Below are 20,576 nucleotides of genomic sequence, written 5' to 3'. Positions count from 1 at the left end.
ATTTTCGGTGGTTTGAAATTAAAATCAACTTGTAGTTTCAATCTTGACTCGTTTGAGCCCGGAAACAACTTGTAGATTCATTATTGACTAGATTGAAGTGGGAAACAACTTGTAGCTTCATTTTCGGTTGTTTGAAATTGGAATCAACTTGTAGTTTCATTCTTGACTCGTTTGAGTCCGGAAACTTGTAGATTCATTATTGACTAGATTGAAGTTGGAAACAACCATTTTTTTTGCTAAATGAGTTGGAAACAACTTGTAGCTTCATTCCAGACTCGTTTGAAGTTAATACCAACTTGTAGCTTCATTTTCGGTTGTTTGAAATTGGAATCAACTTGTAGTTTCATTCTTGGCTCATTTGAGCCCGGAAACAACTTGTAGCTTCATTATTGACTAGATTGAAGTTGGAAATAATTTTTAGCTTCATTCCGGACTCGTTTGAAGTTGAAAACAACTTGTAGCTTCATTTTGGACTCATGTGAAGTTGAAAACAACTTATAGCTGCATTTTCAGTTGTTTGATATTGGAATCAACTTGTAGTTTCATTCTTGACTCGTTTGAGCCTGGAAACAACTTGTAGCTTCACTATAGACTAGATTGAAGTTGGAAACAATTTTTAGCTTCATTCCGGACTCGTTTGAAGTTGAAAACAACTTGTAGCTTCATTTTCGATTGTTTGAAATTGCAATTAACTTGTAGTTGCATTCTTGACTCGTTTGAGCCTGGAAACAACTTGTAGCTTCATTATTGACTGGATTGAAGTTGGAAACAATTTTTAGCTTCATTCCGGACTCGTTTGAAGTTGAAAACAACTTGTAGCTTCATTGGCGGTTGTTTGAAATTGGAATCAACTTGTAGTTTCATTCTTGACTCGTTTGAGCCTGGAAACAACTTGTAGCTTCATTATTGACTAGATTGAAATTGGAAATAATTTTTAGCTTCATTCCGGACTCGTTTGAAGTTGAAAACAACTTGTAGCTTCATTTTCGTTGGTTTGAAATTAGAATCAACTTGTAGTTTCAATCTTGACTCGTTTGAGCCCGGAAACAACTTGTAGATTCATTATTGACTAGATTGAAGTGGGAAACAACTTGTAGCTTCATTTTCGGTTGTTTGAAATTGGAATCAACTTGTAGTTTCATTCTTGACTCGTTTGAGCCCGAAAACAACTTGTAGCTTCATTATTGACTAGATTGAAGTTGGAAACAACCATTTTTTTTTGCTAAATGAGTTGGAAACAACTTGTATCTTCATTCCGGACTCGTTTGAATTTGAAACCAACTTATAGCTTCATTTTCGATTGTTTGAAATTGGAATCAACTTGTAGTTTCATTCTTGACTCGTTTGAGCCTGTAAACAACTTGTAGCTTCATTATTGACTAGATTGAAGTTTGAAACAACTTTTTTTTTGCTAAATGAGTTGGAAACAACTTGTAGCTTCATCCCGGACTCGTTTGAAGTTGAAACCAACTTGTAGCTTCATTTTCGGTTGTTTGAAATTGGAATCAACTTGTAGTTTCATTCTTGACTCGTTTGAGCCCGGAAACAATTTGCAGCTTTATTATTGACTAGATTGAAGTTGGAAATAACTTTTTTCTTGCAAAATTAGTTGGAAACAACTTATAACTTCATTTCGGACTTGTTTGAAGTTGAAACCAACTTGTAGCTTCATTTTCGGTGGTTTGAAATTAGAATCAACTTGTAGTTTTAATCTTGACTCGTTTGAGCCCGAAAACAACTTGTAGATTCATTATTGACTAGATTGAAGTGGGAAACAACTTGTAGCTTCATTTTTGATTGTTTGAAATTGGAATCAACTTGTAGTTTCATTCTTGACTCGTTTGAGCCCGGAAACTTGTAGCTTCATTATTGACTAGATTGAAGTTGGAAACAACCATTTTTTTTATTAAATGAGTTGGAAACAACTTGTAGCTTCATTCCAGACTCGTTTGAAGTTAATACCAACTTGTAGCTTCATTTTCGGTTGTTTGAAATTGGAATCAACTTGTAGTTTCATTCTTGACTCGTTTGAGCCCGAAAACATCTTGTAGCTTCATTATTGACTATATTGAAGTTGGAAACAACTTGTAGCTTCATTCCATACTCGTTTGAAGTTGAAAACAACTTGTAGCTTCATTTTCGGTTGTTTGAAATTGGAATCAACTTGTAGTTTCATTCTTGGCTCATTTGAGCCCGGAAACAACTTGTAGCTTCATTATTGACTAGATTGAAGTTGGAAATAATTTTTAGCTTCATTCCGGACTCGTTTGAAGTTGAAAACAACTTGTAGCTTCATTCTGGACTCATGTGAAGTTGAAAACAACTTATAGCTGCATTTTCGGTTGTTTGATATTGGAATCAACTTGTAGTTTCATTCTGGACTCGTTTGAGCCTGGAAACAACTTGTAGCTTCACTATTGACTAGATTGAAGTTGGAAACAATTTTTAGCTTCATTCCGGACTCGTTTGAAGTTGAAAACAACTTGTAGCTTCATTTTCGGTTGTTTGAAATTGCAATTAACTTGTAGTTGCATTCTTGATTCGTTTGAGCCTGGAAACAACTTGTAGCTTTATTATTGACTAGATTGAAGTTGGAAACAATTTTTAGCTTCATTCCGGACTCGTTTGAAGTTGAAAACAACTTGTAGCTTCATTTTCGTTTGTTTGAAATTGGAATCAATTTGTAGTTTCATTCTTGACTCGTTTGAGCCTGGAAACAACTTGTAGCTTCATTATTGACTAGATTGAAATTGGAAATAATTTTTAGCTTCATTCCGGACTCGTTTGAAGTTGAAAACAACTTGTAGCTTCATTTTCGGTTGTTTGAAATTGGAATCAACTTGTACTTTTATTCTTGACTCGTTTGAGCCCGGAAACAACTTGTAGCTTTATTATTGACTAGATTGAAGTTGGAAATAACTTTTTTTTGCTAAATTAGTTGGAAACAACTTGTAACTTCATTTCGGACTTGTTTGAAGTTGAAACCAACTTGTAGCTTCATTTTCTATGGTTTGAAATTAGAATCAACTTGTAGTTTCAATCTTGACTCGTTTGAGCCTGGAAACAACTTGTAGATTCATTATTGACTAGATTGAAGTGGGAAACAACTTGTAGCTTCATTTTCGGTTGTTTGAAATTAAAATCAACTTGTAGTTTCATTCTTGACTCGTTTGAGCCCGGAAACAACTTGTAGCTTCATTATTGACTAGATTGAAGTTGGAAACAACCATTTTTTTTGCTAAATGAGTTGGAAACAACTTGTAGCTTCATTCCGGACTCGTTTCAAGTTGAAACCAACTTATAGCTTCATTTTCGGTTGTTTGAAATTGGAATCAACTTGTAGTTTCATTCTTGACTCGTTTGAGCCTGTAAACAACTTGTAGCTTCATTATTGACTAGATTGAAGTTTGAAACAATTTTTTTTTGCTAAATGAGTTGGAAACAACTTGTAGCTTCATTCCGGACTCGTTTGAAGTTGAAACCAACTTGTAGCTTCATTTTCGGTTGTTTGAAATTGGAATCAACTTGTAGTTTCATTCTTGACTCGTTTGAGCCCGGAAACAACTTGTAGCTTTATTATTGACTAGATTGAAGTTGGAAATAACTTTTTTTTGCTAAATTAGTTGGAAACAACTTGTAACTTCATTTCGGACTTGTTTGAAGTTGAAACCAACTTGTAGCTTCATTTTCGGTGGTTTGAAATTAGAATCAACTTGTAGTTTCAATCTTGACTCGTTTGAGCCCGGAAACAACTTGTAGATTCATTATTGACTAGATTGAAGTGGGAAACAACTTGTAGCTTCATTTTCGGTTGTTTGAAATTCGAATCAACTTGTAGTTTCATTCTTGACTCGTTTGAGCCCGGAAACAACTTGTAGCTTCATTATTGACTAGATTGAAGTTGGAAACAACCATTTTTTTTGCTAAATGAGTTGAAAACAACTTGTAGCTTCATTTTCGGTTGTTTGAAATTGGAATCAACTTGTAGTTTCATTCTTGGCTCATTTGAGCCCGGAAACAACTTGTAGCTTCATTATTGACTAGATTAAAGTTGGAAATAATTTTTAGCTTCATTCCGGACTCGTTTTGTAACGCCTGTAATACTTGACTTATATATATTACAGTATTTCATTTTGGTGATATATTAAATTTCGTGTTTTAATTGCCAAATTATGTGATTTGACTCGTTTATCGTTACATGACTTACGTATGTCGTTATAATGTACTTATATGACTTTTGACGAATAATTCTCGCTACGCGATTAAATAATATTACTAGTTGCGACGGTTTTGACTTTTTAGTAATAAATGTGATCGTTGTCGCTACCCGATTAAATAACAATAGAGATATATGCGATTTAGTGCTATTTGATAAATTGCGAGTAGCCGATAAACTTCAACTTGTAAAATAGCGTTTGGTGTATATATTTTTCTCGAGATTTTACGTGTATTATATTCGTGTTTTATATTTATGTGAAATGTGACTATTAGAGCTCTACTTGTAATATTTCTTTTAAAATTCATTTCTTGTCCAAAATTTGTGAAAACTATTTTATTAAACTTCTAAAATCCCATACTATTTGTGATATTAATTTCATGATTTATCGATTTGTACTTTATTTACTAAAACTCATTCTTTTAATATCTTTTTAATCACACTTTTATTAATTATCAAATATCTACATTACCCTTGCATGCATTTTACACCAACACTTGAAGAGAGGACAAGCTAGTCATTTCTACATTCCACTACCACTAGTTGGTCAAGTCAAAACACAAGAGAACAAAATATTACATACTTCCACACTTCACTCATTCATACACACCAACTAAAATCAAACCCACTTCTCTCATCTCTCTCTTCTCTCTCCCTCACCTCTCCTCTCGGCTCTCTCTCTCTAAACCCTCCTCCATTGCCGATTTCTTCATCTTCTTCAAGGATCAAGCTTGTCTTGCCAAGATCTTCATCACCCACACTTGTATCTTCTCTCTCAAGGTTAGACTTGGCTTGCATGTGTCACTTGGAACCGGAATGGGGCTTTAGTTCTTATGGACTTAGAGTCACCATTTCAGAGGTTCCTAGATGATGAGCTTGATGTGATTTTGGTGGAGGTTATACCTCCATTTAGCCGAAATACACTTGCTTCATCACCTTCGGCAATGACCCTCAAGGGAGCCGAAGGAAATGGGTTGTTTTCATGCCTTAAAATTCGAAATGGTGTGATGTTTTGATATGGTTTCAAGAAGTTTTGATCCTTTACAATGTGTTTTACAAAGTTTTAGACCTTGCATGTTATGATTTATACAAGAACCATGTGAAACTAGTGATCTTAGGCCATGATATTTGAATGGGTGTTATATGTGATGATTTGGAGCTTTTAACTTGGTTTTTGATCAATGCATGTTTCGGTTTTTGCCATAAAATGATAATGTAGATGGTGTCTTGATGTATTATGTTTAGTTTTGATGATTAATAAACTTGTATGTATGTGCATTGGCTTGGAAAGTGCTTAAAAACTGCTCCTGAAATTCTGCTCTGTTTTTGCTCTACAAATGCCTCGGTTTTATGCTTATATGAGGTTGGATTTTGTGATATCTTGCTTGGAGTAGCTAGTCAGTAGGTATATGTATATTGTAGGGTAGTATTTGTGGCTTGGTTTGTTGGTATATGGAGTTTTGGAGGGTGTTAAGGTGGAAGGAGTCACACACACACCATGGCAGATTTTTTTTGCACCTTAGAAACCATGAGAAATAGATGTGTCATGCTTAGGCCCTCATAGGCCCAAGTCTCCTGGAGTTAGGACTTGATGTATACAAGTCTCCAGTAGCCATAAAAGTCACAAAAACCATCATTTACATAGATGCACACACACATTTCAGAGTACACCCCAGAACAGGGCACAATTGTGTCATTTGCACTTTTGAGTGTTAAAAACCTTGTCAATGATGAGGCCCTCATGGGGCCTTGATTTAGTTGAGCTCAGGGAAGTATTAGAAAGCTATTTGAGTCATTGGATTGGTGTAGTGAGTGAGATTAGTGAGTCTCAAGTTGGTAAGTTCATGGCAGTCCCCACAGCAGGGCAGGGTGCTCTGTGCCAACTTTGTTTAGAGGCCCAAGGAGGCCTGAGCAAGGCCTTAGTGTCATTCCAAGTGCACAACTTAGATTTAAGTCTTAAGTGCCCAGTAGAGTCACAATTTCACCAAGGAACATAGTGGAAACACTTGTTTTTGCCAAAACCCCCAAGAGGTGCCAAACTGCCAAGGCAGAATGGTCACTTTGGTACACTAGTTTTTAAGGACCTATATAGGCAAAGCCTTTGAGTCACACCACTTCATAATATTACTTTAAGATTGTGTCAACATTTAGAAATTGGTTTGGAGTCAATACCCTAGGTGGAGATGCCTCATTTCCACTAAAGAACACAAGTGTCACACATGGAGTCACATTCTAGTACCAACTTAGGGTGCATTGCATTTTAGTGTGTCATCAGTGAGGCCTTGACCTCATATTGAGTCCATGAGTTAGTTTTAAGTCATATTAGAGAGTGCAAGTTAGTTTAAGTCAATTCACTTAGTGTAGATGCATTCTTTTACCAAGGCACACAAGTGTCGCCAAGGTAAGCATACTAGTGAGTCACTTAGGTTGCACTTCACTTGTAAGTCTTGGGAGGTGGGGCACAAGTATGCCCTACTAATAATTGGTTAAGTAAAGGTCAGTAGAGTATAGTTAGGAGGTATTGGTCTTAGACCTTATGTGCTACTTGATTAAATGCTTAATTGACTTAGGAATAATTAGAGATTATTAAGTAATATAAGTTAAGTAACAAAGTGCCATGCTTTACTTGTTATGTGCATTACTTGATGATTATGTTACTTGTTTTAATTAAGTTTAAGTGTATATTTAATATATATGTATATATATTTATTTATATATATATGTATATACATTTATACGCGAAAGGGTAGTTAGTGACGAGGATACTATTAATTATAGGTGCAAGTAGGAGGCCAGGCAAGGAACCCCTAGAAGCATCTATACAGGAGTTTAGTAAGCTTTATCCAGGCAAGTGAACTGTGAATAAGCTTTATCCCTTTGATATAACTTGTATGCATATATTGAACTGTGAATAAGCTTTTCTTGTCTACATTCAGAATCATGCCTCCTCGAAGAGCCCGCAACACCACCAATGAAAATACCGAAGAACCACCACCAACCTTGGCTCAGCTTATGCAACTTCTTCACCAACAATCTGTTACCCTTGCTCAACAACAACAATTACTTCAACAACAACTCCAGCAACAACAACAAGCACCACCACCACCTACTACTTTCAAATCTTTCCAAGCTGTGAAACCACCCGAGTTCCGAGGAACTCAAGACCCTGTTGAAGCTCAATCCTGGCTAAAGGAGATGGAGAAGGCTTTCACTTTGGCTGTTGTAACCGATGATAAGAAGGTTGAGTATGCGTCATATTTTCTGAAAGACGAAGCAAACTACTGGTGGGAGTCAGCCCGTGCTTTAGAAGAAGGTGAGGTTATTGCTTGGGATAGATTCAAGAGGATATTTCTAGACAAGTACTTTCCAAGGTATTTGCAAACTCAGATGGAGTTAAAGTTCTTTGAATTGAAGCAAGAGGGAATGACTGTTGGGGAATATGAGAAGAAATTTACAGAATTAGCAAGGTTCGTGGGAGATTATGTGGACACGGACGAGAAAAGAGCGAAGAGATTTCAACAAGGATTGAAGCCTTGGCTACGAAGCAGAGTGGCTGCTTTTGAATTGGCCACATATGCTGAAGTGGTCCAGAAGGCAATGGTGATTGAAGGAGAAAGTGATCAGAATCAAAAGGAGAAAGATAACAAGAAGAGAAAGTTTGGGAATAATGGTGAAGGTTCGGCTCAAGGGAGCCAAAGTGGAAGAAATTTCAAGAAGTTTGGAGTTCAGAATCAAGGAGGTCCCCGAGGTTTCAAGAAGGGAGATAATAGGAATGTGAAGAAGATTCAAGGACCGAGTGGTCAAAGGAGTCAACAAGCAAATTCAGAATGCAAGTTCTGCAACAAGAAACACACGGGAAGTTGTAATAAGGCTGATATTGTCTGTTTCAAGTGCAACTCGAAAGGTCATTATGCAAACGAGTGCCAGAACCCGAAGCCTTCTGTTACATGTTTCAAGTGTGGAAAGACCGGTCACATGTCAAGGGATTGTAAAGCTCCTGGAACCAACAAGTTGATGCAATTGGCAGCTACCCCTTACAATCAAGGAATGACATCTTCTGCTCCGATTCTGCAACTACCTTCTACTAAAGTTTTTGAGTCTGCAACTCCTGTTTTCCATCCCTCTTATCCGGCTCAAGCAAGGACATTCAACATGAATATCAAGGATGCTGTTCAGAGTTCTGAGGTTGTGGCAGGTACGCTTTCTGTCAACAACAACCATGCTAAAGTGCTATTTGATTCTGGAGCTACTAGATCTTTCATATCTGAATCTTTTGTTGGCAAGTTGAATTGTGCAATTGAACCGTTAGTTGAACCCTTATCTATCATTGTTGCTAATCAAGAACAAGTATCTGTTAGAAGTATTTGCCCCCGGTGTACTATAGAGATTTCTGGCTTTAGTTTTCCTGCTTCCCTTATACCTTTTCGATTAGGAGAGTTTGATGTTATATTAGGAATGGATTGGTTAGCAGAATATGGTGCTCAAATAGATTGTAAGAAGAAGAAGATAATCCTTAAGACTCCTCAAGGCAAGAAAGTAGAGTTTAAAGGGCAGAAACAAACCAAGACATTTTTGACGATAATTGAAGCTAAGAAGTTGTTAAGGCAAGGTTGTGAAGGTTATTTGGCTCATGTGGTTGATAGATCTAGAGAGACGCCGAATATAGAAAGCATTCCGATAGTTAATGAATTTCTCGATGTTTTTCCTGACGATCTTACTGGTTTGCCTCCCGACCGTCAAATTGAGTTTTCTATTGACTTAGCACCCGGCACGGAACCAGTTTCAAAGCAACCATATCGAATGGCACCGGCAGAAATGAAAGAGTTGGCCAAGCAATTGCAAGAATTGTTAGACAAAGGAGTTATAAGGCCGAGTGTATCCCCGTGGGGAGCTCCAGTTCTTTTTGTGAAGAAAAAGGACGGAAGCATGAGATTATGCATCGACTATAGAGAATTGAACAAGTTAACAATCAAGAATAGGTATCCTTTACCTCGAATCGACGACTTATTTGATCAACTCAAAGGAGCAACTCACTTTTCGAAGTTTGACTTGCGTTCGGGATATCATCAATTGAAGATTAAACCGGAAGACATTCCAAAGACCGCTTTTAGAACTCGGTATGGGCATTACGAGTTTCTAGTTATGGCATTTGGATTGACAAACGCACCAGCCGCCTTCATGGATTTGATGAACCGTGTATTCAAGAAGTATTTAGACAAGTTCGTTATTGTATTCATTGACGATATTCTCATATACTCGAAATCTGAAGAGGAACATGCTGAACACCTGAGGATAGCTTTGGAAACATTAAGGAAGGAGAAGTTGTATGCAAAGTTCTCTAAATGTGAATTTTGGCTACGAGAAGTGCAGTTCTTAGGGCATATTGTTGGAAGTGAAGGTATTCGAGTGGATCCAGCGAAGATAGAAGCTGTGATGAATTGGGAAAGGCCGAAGACCCCAACTGAAGTGAGAAGTTTCATGGGATTGGCCGGATATTATTGAAGGTTTGTGAAAGATTTTTCGAAGATTGCAGTATCGTTGACAAGATTGACTCGGAAGAATGAAAAGTTTGAATGGACCGACAAATGTGAAAAGAGCTTTCAAGAGTTGAAACAGAAGTTAGTCACCGCTCCAGTTCTAGCTTTGCCAGATGATCAAGGAGATTTTGTTATCTACAGTGATGCGTCGTACAAAGGATTAGGTTGTGTCTTAATGCAACACAGGAAAGTGATAGCCTACGCGTCAAGACAACTCAAGCCACACGAACAAAGATATCCGACTCATGACTTGGAATTGGCAGCGATTGTGTTTGCTTTGAAGCTTTGGAGACACTATCTTTATGGCGAGAAGTGTGAAATATTCACGGATCACAAAAGCTTGAAGTACATTTTCACGCAAAAAGAGTTGAACATGAGGCAGCGAAGATGGTTGGAATTGATTAAAGACTACGACTGCACGATTAACTATCATCCCGGAAAGGCGAACGTGGTAGCAGATGCGTTAAGTCGCAAAGAAAGGTTAAATATGTTGACCATGGCTCAAGAACTATCACAGGAATTTGAGAAGATGGGAATTGAAATTCGAGCTCCTAGTGCACCTACAGAAATGATTTGTACCATGACTTTTCAGCCTGAATTGATGGAGAAGATAAAGAAGTGCCAAGAAGAAGTGATGAATGAAAAGATGAATGAGTTGACCGGAGAAGAGATTTGTACTCAAAAAGACAACCAAGGAATCTTGAGGTTTTCATCAAGAATTTGGATACCAAACGTGGAGGAATTGAAGAATGAAATTTTGAAGGATGCTCACAATTCAGAATTTTCTATTCACCCCGGAAGCACAAAAATGTACCAAGACTTGAAGCAAAACTTTTGGTGGCCAGATATGAAGAAGGAAATTGCTCAATGGATCAGTAAATGCTACACTTGTCAAAGGGTAAAAGCTGAACATCAGAAGCCAAGTGGATTGATACAGCCTTTAGAGATACCAGAATGGAAGTGGGAGCACATTGCAATGGACTTTATAGTTGGATTGCCAAGGACGAAATCTAATCATGATGCTATTTGGGTAATCATTGATCGATTGACCAAGTCGGCTCATTTTCTGCCAATTAACGAGAGATTCTCAATGGACAAGTTGATTCACATGTATTTGAAAGAGATTGTTACTCGTCATGGAGTTCCAGTATCTATTGTGTCAGATCGAGACCCTCGTTTTAATTCTAGATTTTGGAAGCAATTTCAAGAACATTTGGGAACCCGACTCAAGATGAGTACTGCCTATCATCCACAAACGGACGGACAAAGCGAGCGTACAATTCAAACTATCGAAGACATGTTAAGGTCTTGCGCTTTAGACTTCAAAGGAAATTGGGACGAGCATTTGCCTTTGGTTGAGTTTTCGTATAATAACAGTTATCATGCCAGCATTGGAATGCCCCCGTACGAAGCTCTTTATGGAAGGAAGTGTAGATCCCCGATATATTGGGATGAAGTTGGAGAAAGAAAAGTAATTGGTCCAGAATTGATCCAGCAAACGAAAGAAGCAGTAGAAGTGATTCGGAATAGATTGATTGCAGCTCAAGATAGACAACGAAAGTATGCTGACCCGCACAGAAAGGATGTTGAATTTGAAGTGGGAGAAGCCGTTCTGTTGAAAGTGTCACCTTGGAAAGGAATAGCCAGATTCGGAAAGAAAGGGAAATTGAGTCCAAGATTTATTGGTCCTTTTGAGATTCTAAGCAGAATTGGGAAAGTGGCGTACGAACTAGCCTTACCACCTCAAATGCAACACGTTCACAATGTTTTCCATGTCTCGTTGCTTAAGAAGTTCAACCCCGACACCAAGTGCATCATAGAGAATGAACCAGTTGAAATGGAACCCGATTTGTCTTATATCGAGCAACCGGTTAGCATTCTAGATAGAAAGGATAAGGTGTTAAGGAATAAGACAGTTCCTTTAGTTAGAGTTTTGTGGAGGAATCCCAAAGTTGAAGAATCAACGTGGGAATTAGAAAGTGATATGTTAGATAAGTATCCTCATTTGTTTACTTAGATTCTGGGGTCAGAATCCTTTTAAGGGGGGAAGGATGTAACGCCTGTAATACTTGACTTATATATATTACAGTATTTCATTTTGGTGATATATTAAATTTCGTGTTTTAATTGCCAAATTATGTGATTTGACTCGTTTATCGTTACATGACTTACGTATGTCGTTATAATGTACTTATATGACTTTTGACGAATAATTCTCGCTACGCGATTAAATAATATTACTAGTTGCGACGGTTTTGACTTTTTAGTAATAAATGTGATCGTTGTCGCTACCCGATTAAATAACAATAGAGATATATGCGATTTAGTGATATTTGATAAATTGCGAGTAGCCGATAAACTTCAACTTGTAAAATAGCGTTTGGTGTATATATTTTTCTCGAGATTTTACGTGTATTATATTCGTGTTTTATATTTATGTGAAATGTGACTATTAGAGCTCTACTTGTAATATTTCTTTTAAAATTCATTTCTTGTCCAAAATTTGTGAAAACTATTTTATTAAACTTCTAAAATCCCATACTATTTGTGATATTAATTTCATGATTTATCGATTTGTACTTTATTTACTAAAACTCATTCTTTTAATATCTTTTTAATCACACTTTTATTAATTATCAAATGTCTACATTACCCTTGCATGCATTTTACACCAACACTTGAAGAGAGGACAAGCTAGTCATTTCTACATTCCACTACCACTAGTTGGTCAAGTCAAAACACAAGAGAACAAAATATTACATACTTCCACACTTCACTCATTCATACACACCAACTAAAATCAAACCCACTTCTCTCATCTCTCTCTTCTCTCTCCCTCACCTCTCCTCTCGGCTCTCTCTCTCTAAACCCTCCTCCATTGCCGATTTCTTCATCTTCTTCAAGGATCAAGCTTGTCTTGCCAAGATCTTCATCACCCACACTTGTATCTTCTCTCTCAAGGTTAGACTTGGCTTGCATGTGTCACTTGGAACCGGAATGGGGCTTTAGTTCTTATGGACTTAGAGTCACCATTTCAGAGGTTCCTAGATGATGAGCTTGATGTGATTTTGGTGGAGGTTATACCTCCATTTAGCCGAAATACACTTGCTTCATCACCTTCGGCAATGACCCTCAAGGGAGCCGAAGGAAATGGGTTGTTTTCATGCCTTAAAATTCGAAATGGTGTGATGTTTTGATATGGTTTCAAGAAGTTTTGATCCTTTACAATGTGTTTTACAAAGTTTTAGACCTTGCATGTTATGATTTATACAAGAACCATGTGAAACTAGTGATCTTAGGCCATGATATTTGAATGGGTGTTATATGTGATGATTTGGAGCTTTTAACTTGGTTTTTGATCAATGCATGTTTCGGTTTTTGCCATAAAATGATAATGTAGATGGTGTCTTGATGTATTATGTTTAGTTTTGATGATTAATAAACTTGTATGTATGTGCATTGGCTTGGAAAGTGCTTAAAAACTGCTCCTGAAATTCTGCTCTGTTTTTGCTCTACAAATGCCTCGGTTTTATGCTTATATGAGGTTGGATTTTGTGATATCTTGCTTGGAGTAGCTAGTCAGTAGGTATATGTATATTGTAGGGTAGTATTTGTGGCTTGGTTTGTTGGTATATGGAGTTTTGGAGGGTGTTAAGGTGGAAGGAGTCACACACACACCATGGCAGATTTTTTTTGCACCTTAGAAACCATGAGAAATAGATGTGTCATGCTTAGGCCCTCATAGGCCCAAGTCTCCTGGAGTTAGGACTTGATGTATACAAGTCTCCAGTAGCCATAAAAGTCACAAAAACCATCATTTACATAGATGCACACACACATTTCAGAGTACACCCCAGAACAGGGCACAATTGTGTCATTTGCACTTTTGAGTGTTAAAAACCTTGTCAATGATGAGGCCCTCATGGGGCCTTGATTTAGTTGAGCTCAGGGAAGTATTAGAAAGCTATTTGAGTCATTGGATTGGTGTAGTGAGTGAGATTAGTGAGTCTCAAGTTGGTAAGTTCATGGCAGTCCCCACAGCAGGGCAGGGTGCTCTGTGCCAACTTTGTTTAGAGGCCCAAGGAGGCCTGAGCAAGGCCTTAGTGTCATTCCAAGTGCACAACTTAGATTTAAGTCTTAAGTGCCCAGTAGAGTCACAATTTCACCAAGGCACATAGTGGAAACACTTGTTTTTGCCAAAACCCCCAAGAGGTGCCAAACTGCCAAGGCAGAATGGTCACTTTGGTACACTAGTTTTTAAGGACCTATATAGGCAAAGCCTTTGAGTCACACCACTTCATAATATTACTTTAAGATTGTGTCAACATTTAGAAATTGGTTTGGAGTCAATACCCTAGGTGGAGATGCCTCATTTCCACTAAAGAACACAAGTGTCACACATGGAGTCACATTCTAGTACCAACTTAGGGTGCATTGCATTTTAGCGTGTCATCAGTGAGGCCTTGACCTCATATTGAGTCCATGAGTTAGTTTTAAGTCATATTAGAGAGTGCAAGTTAGTTTAAGTCAATTCACTTAGTGTAGATGCATTCTTTTACCAAGGCACACAAGTGTCGCCAAGGTAAGCATACTAGTGAGTCACTTAGGTTGCACTTCACTTGTAAGTCTTGGGAGGTGGGGCACAAGTATGCCCTACTAATAATTGGTTAAGTAAAGGTCAGTAGAGTATAGTTAGGAGGTATTGGTCTTAGACCTTATGTGCTACTTGATTAAATGCTTAATTGACTTAGGAATAATTAGAGATTATTAAGTAATATAAGTTAGGTAACAAAGTGCCATGCTTTACTTGTTATGTGCATTACTTGATGATTATGTTACTTGTTTTAATTAAGTTTAAGTGTATATTTAATATATATGTATATATATTTATTTATATATATATGTATATACATTTATACGCGAAAGGGTAGTTAGTGACGAGGATACTATTAATTATAGGTGCAAGTAGGAGGCCAGGCAAGGAACCCCTAGAAGCATCTATACAGGAGTTTAGTAAGCTTTATCCAGGCAAGTGAAACTTGTAATGACCCGGATTTTAAAAATATTTTTATTCGTATTAAAAGTGATTTTCTTCAAAGAAGGTAATAAGATTTAATATTTTATTCCAGTTTAATGAGTTTTCAAAGTTTTATATTAAAACCCCGGGTTATTGTGTTATTGATAAATGATTATATTTTTAAAACTGATTTTCATATATTGTTTTGAAAATTCTGTATGAATATTATGTGAATATATGTGTTATGTGATTAAGTGGTATTGGTGGATTTGTTGGTTAATTAATTATGGTTAATTATGAGTATTATATGATTAATATATGAATTTTTGTGAATTTTATATTATCTGGTTTATTGCGTTAACTACTCATATGTGTTCGTATTTGAGAGATTTCAATTTCTATATGCTCAGGAGAAAATATAGTTTATTTGGATATTTTCATATGGATTTATGGAATGTTAGATGATTTTATAATCGATTTACAGATTTAATTGCGTATATTTGTATTTATTTATTAATTATTTGATCTTTTTGGAAACCGTCCACTCGTGACGGAGCAACGATTTTATTCCCGAAAGTTTCGAGAAAACTCACCTTTAGCCTAATTTGAATATTCCGGACAGTTTTCGTGTTTTGACTTTTTCGATCCGGAGTACGGTTTTACTCGGAATCGGTCCGGCGGAGTTTTGCGGGTATCTTAATTGTTGATAATTATCCAGTTTGTCTCGATAAGCGTGAAACGAGATATTTTGATTATTATATTCATCCTTATCTTGTAATAATTGCAATGGGACCCGCAGACCAATAATTGAGTTAAAAAGCCCCGTTTTGATGATTATCTCGAAAACCAGTACCGATTGGACCCCGCTTTATTAATATAAAGCTATTAAATACGTATTTTCATGTCATATATGATCCAAAGGGGTACCAATTATTTGTAAATATAAATAGACCTTTCTAGAGCTTATTTTCACCCGTAAAATCATTTCACCAGTTTCTCTGCACGAATACCGAGAGAAACCGAGCGGTGTTCTTCGTGTTCTTCATAATCAAACGAGGATTTGGAGGTGTTATTGGAATCCGATGGAGGTGTATGAATAGTCAAAACGAAGCTATCGACGCGTAGAATCTATTACTATCAGTGGTTTCAGTGCAGAATCGACAGGTTTTTGCTAATTAAGGTTTTTAATTTCGAATTATTATGATTTAAATAGTGAATTTTTGCAAACGTGATTGTTTGATTGTTTTGATGATTCTATGATGTAGAGCATGTTTTGCTCGTCGTTTTGGTATATTATATGTTGATTTTTGACTTCCGTAACATATAGAAAAGGGGGTTTGATTCTTGTGTTTAAATGTTCTTCGTGTTCTTGATTGAACTTGCCGGATTTTGAAGCTTTTGGCCGGATTTTTAATCTGATGAATCTGGGCAGTAGTGGTATGAATGAATAGATAGAGGAGTTCATGGGGAATGTGTGTGTGGGTGTAGAATCGACGCCAAAGCTGTATATAAAGCCATGGGAATCGAAGAAAGCTCGCCGCCGGCGAAGCTTTCGATCGATTTTCCGGCCAATTAGTTGCGTTGTTGTTCAATATGATGCCATGGGTAGCTTTAGGGCGTATTAATCTTTAATCCTGGAGGTTGTGGGAGCTCGGGGAGGCCGGGAACAGTAGTTCCGGCGAGTCAAGGGGGCGGCGGCGGCAAAGTGTCGTTTAGCCCCCAGACTTTTAAAGGTGGTGAAGTGTTAACACCCAGGTTTGAAACTTTGCAAAACAGACCCTGAACCTTTAAAAAGGTTACACTTTAAACCCTGGACAAAAACTTTCAAAAGTTTACAAAATAAACCTTTTGATTTAATTTTCTAAAATTGTTTTATTTAATTATTTTAAATTCCAAAAATGGTTTTTAATTATTTCTTTATTCAAAAATAAATCTAAATTAGTTTGTTAATTAATTTTAATTAGTAATTAATTATTTTAATTGGTCAATTAATTTAAATATTAATTGATTAATTAATTTAATTAATTATTAATTGATTTTAATTGATTAATTATTTGGATTTAATTAATCCTTTTTGATTTAAAAATTCCGAAAAATAGTTTCGAGCTTTAAAATATTTTTCCAAATTATTTTCAAGGCTCGATAATTGTTATGAATGATTTCAAGTCCAATTTCAAGTATTTGGGACTTGATTATTTATCCGAAAAGTGATTCTTTTATCGATTTTAATTCCGAAAAATGTTTAAAAATTCCAGAAAATTCCCGAAAAATCATTTTTAACCCAAGAGTTGATTTGATATCAATTGGGGTGGGAAACCTTATGTGTAATGTGTTGTCTGCTATCTGTTTGATGTGTTATGTGCCGACAGAGGAGTTAGAAAACAGTTTTGATCATAACTTTTGATCCGTAAGTCGGAATCAAGTGAAACGAAAGAGAGACAGAAGCTTATAAAGTCTAGTTTGATATAACATAATAATATGATGGAGTCGAGAATGTGAATAATTGTTGTTAAAGGTGCCAAATGTGATTATATGTTATTGGATTGTTATTAATTGATGATTACGTGATATATGTGGTTATTCCTAATATAGTACATATGTGATAAATGACTTATATGACATAGTGCCATGATTTGATAAGAACATATGGATTATAGGAATTGGAATTGGTTGATTGGTTGTTGGACAAAATAGGATAACATGTGGATAGTCCTACAAATAGACGATACGCTGTCAAATTATCGATAGGATTTATATGACAATTGATTGGTGATATGTTATGTGGAATATGATTGACTATATGTTAGAGTCAAAGCATGCTTATGTGTTACGTGGTATGTGATAAGTTTAAAGTGGTTTATAAGTGGGTATCGATATACGTGATATGTATATGCGATATATTGTTTAGTGACTATAGTATTATCTTATTCTCGTAAAGGATTTGTACGAGACGTGTACGTTCGAAGACGTCAGAAAGTCGGAATGGTATTGCAAAGCGAATAAGGGATGAATCGAGTAAGCGAAGCGATGTGGCGAATAGAGTATAGCTAGAGATGGTCTAGAGATTATGAGATGCATAGATTGTGAAAGTGGAAAGATGAGAATGAGCTGTGAGACGGGAGTCAGATTTAAGGCAAGTATCCTAAACCCTTTCTCTTGGATATATTGCAAATATTCTGATCCATTCCTTTGGTATATGTTTCAAGTATTCATACCTTTCTTTTCAATGTTCGAAAGTGCGAGTATTCTGACCCATTCTTTCTAATCTTCAAGTTTCTAAAGAATTTCCGTTTTACAAATTAATTCGAAGTTCAGATTGTCATTGAAGCATGTGTTGCTCAGTGATAGTTAGAGCTTTGAATGAATTGGGATCTTCTTGATTATTCAAACCGCCATTGTCATGCTGGTTTAGCAGGCTAAATTCAGTTGCTTAGCCGATAATGGAGGATACTGAATAGTTAGGGATTTCCTGAACTATGATTTATGAAAGGATGGACTGTGACTCATGAAAAGTTTATTATCAAAGTTGATTTGAAATTATTCTGTTGTTGATGATGATTATGATTATGTTCTGTTAATTTACATTGGTTTCGTGAACTGAATTATAGAATTGGATTATTGTTTTTATATAAAATTATGTGGACCAAATGAGTGGTCAGACCAGATGAGTGGTCATGATAGGCCAATGAGTGCCTTGGATCCAGTGATAGAGCATGGCGGGGCCTGCTCGGGGTTAGGTATGACTGATCAGCATCCTAACCTTGGTTTTTAATTAAAATATGATAGTCCAATTCAATAATTCTCTTGTGAAGGATTGAATTCCTCAGGTTTCTATTGCTGCAAGGTATTGTGATTCTTTTATACAATACCTGAATTTGTGAACTCAGGTTGAATCTTTTTATATCTTGAACTCGAGAATTTCTGTTATATCACTTCAGAACTTTCATTGTTATTATTACTTGCTGAGCATTGTTGCTCACTCTTGCTATTCTCTTTTAACCATTCCAGAAAGGCTTAAAGATGAGTGGCTAGACTGTGATGGTGAATAAGGCTAATGCTAGGCGAGGAGACAGAGTTGAGGATTCAGTGGTCAAGAAGTGTCCAGGAAGATTGATAAGGTTGATGCTAGCTCGAGTTGTGCTATTGAGATTCAGATGTAAGTCATAACTGGAATAGTTGACAGTGATTCTTCTTATCGAAGATGATCTGATTTGGTAAGAGATGTTGGGTAATAATAGTGGTTGATTCTAATTTCAATACTGTAACCTGGAAGCGATCCTGTTGTTTTGGGGGTGAAGATGTTCTCTTTCAAATCTTTCATTTAATGTGACGGACCCAACTTAATAACCGACTAAAGCATGCATAAACGATAAATAAACTAGAATTATAGAGTTATGAAATATTAGAACTAAAATCTAAATCCACAATCCCCGGATCACCAGGAATGAGTATGAACAACATCTAAAGTTATTACAATCCCAAATAGAAATCCAAATTAAGTCTAAGTCATACTACAGTTTTTAAATCCCAAAAACTTAAAAGAAATTAACTAGGAAACTACGAGTTCCCAACCTGTCCCATCATACGGCGGAAAGCAATCCCGTTGCCTGAGGTGGTCTTACGAGCGGTCTGCTTGAATCGGGCCATTCTCGGGTTTCACTGAAGGGTTATAACAACAACAATATATATGAGCACAAAGCTCAGCAAGTGAAAGCAGTAAATAAAACAGTTCACAATATGCAATATAATCAAGTGCAAAAGCAACAATAGATATCACAAGGTATAAACACGAGTAAAGGTGCAATGTGGGATAAATTTATTGGAATTGGAAACACACAGCGCTACGAGCATTGAGGGGTGATCAGCCCACACCAAGCTCCGAACCACATAAAGTGATTCAACCAGGGAGGATCCTCGGCACACATTGGCCATAAACAGACATCAGGCTCCCCGCTACTGATGCTGCAATAATAGACTGGCGCCTCAGTCTTAATATAAAATTATTATCCAATTCCTTTTAAGGTCATTTCAAATCAAATCATTTTCAAAAAAAGGGGTCTTGATCAAAGACAAGTTATAAGCAAGGGTGTTTTCGAAATACAAGTGATCTTTCAAAAGTAAAGGATGTTATTAAGATCAGGGTTCCAAATGAGATAATTCAGGTTAATGTGGGGTATAAAGTTCTCATTATTCATCAAGGACTATTGGAGTATAATCATGTGGTTGTAGGGTCATAACATGTGAAAAAGGTACTTCAAGTATTAAGGGTATTATTGGAATCCAAAGTCATGATCACAAGGGGTGATAAGGTAATTCAGTCCTAAATAAACAGTAATTCACGTTCACAGGGCATACAATTGTAAAGCAAGTATAAAGGAAGAGTTTCACTTGCCTGGATAAAGCTTACTAGACTCCTGAATAGATGCTTCTAGAGGTTCCTTGCCTGGCCTCCTACTTGCACCTATAATTAATAGTATCCTCGTCACTAACTACCCCTTCGCGTATAAATATATATATATAAATAAATATATACATATATATAAAGTATACACTTAAACTTAATCAGAACAAGTAACATGATCATCAAGTAATGCACATAACAAGTAAAGCATGGCACTTTATCATTTAACTATTATTACTTAGGAATCTCTAACTACACCTAAGTCACTTAAGCATTTAATCAAGTAGCACATAAGGTCTAAGACCAATACCTCCTAACTATACTCTACTGACCTCAAATTAACAAATTAATAGTAAGGCACACTTGTGCCTCACCTCCCAAGACTTACATGTGAAGTGCAACCTA

General features: G+C 36.5%; 1 long non-coding RNA gene across 1 annotated transcript; it reads left to right on the top strand.

Moving 5' to 3' along the window:
- The first annotated feature begins 15,456 nt into the window (after positions 1–15,456).
- On the top strand, positions 15,457–19,085 carry LOC135151131 (uncharacterized). Its single transcript, XR_010289668.1, has 3 exons — positions 15,457–15,934; positions 17,709–17,903; positions 18,779–19,085. It is a non-coding gene; the product is annotated as an uncharacterized LOC135151131 (long non-coding RNA).
- Positions 19,086–20,576: the final 1,491 nt, after the last annotated feature.

Source organism: Daucus carota, chromosome 3 (assembly GCF_001625215.2).
Source record: "Daucus carota subsp. sativus chromosome 3, DH1 v3.0, whole genome shotgun sequence".
Classification (NCBI taxonomy): domain Eukaryota; kingdom Viridiplantae; phylum Streptophyta; class Magnoliopsida; order Apiales; family Apiaceae; genus Daucus; species Daucus carota.
This window is presented reverse-complemented; position numbering and strand designations above follow the sequence as displayed.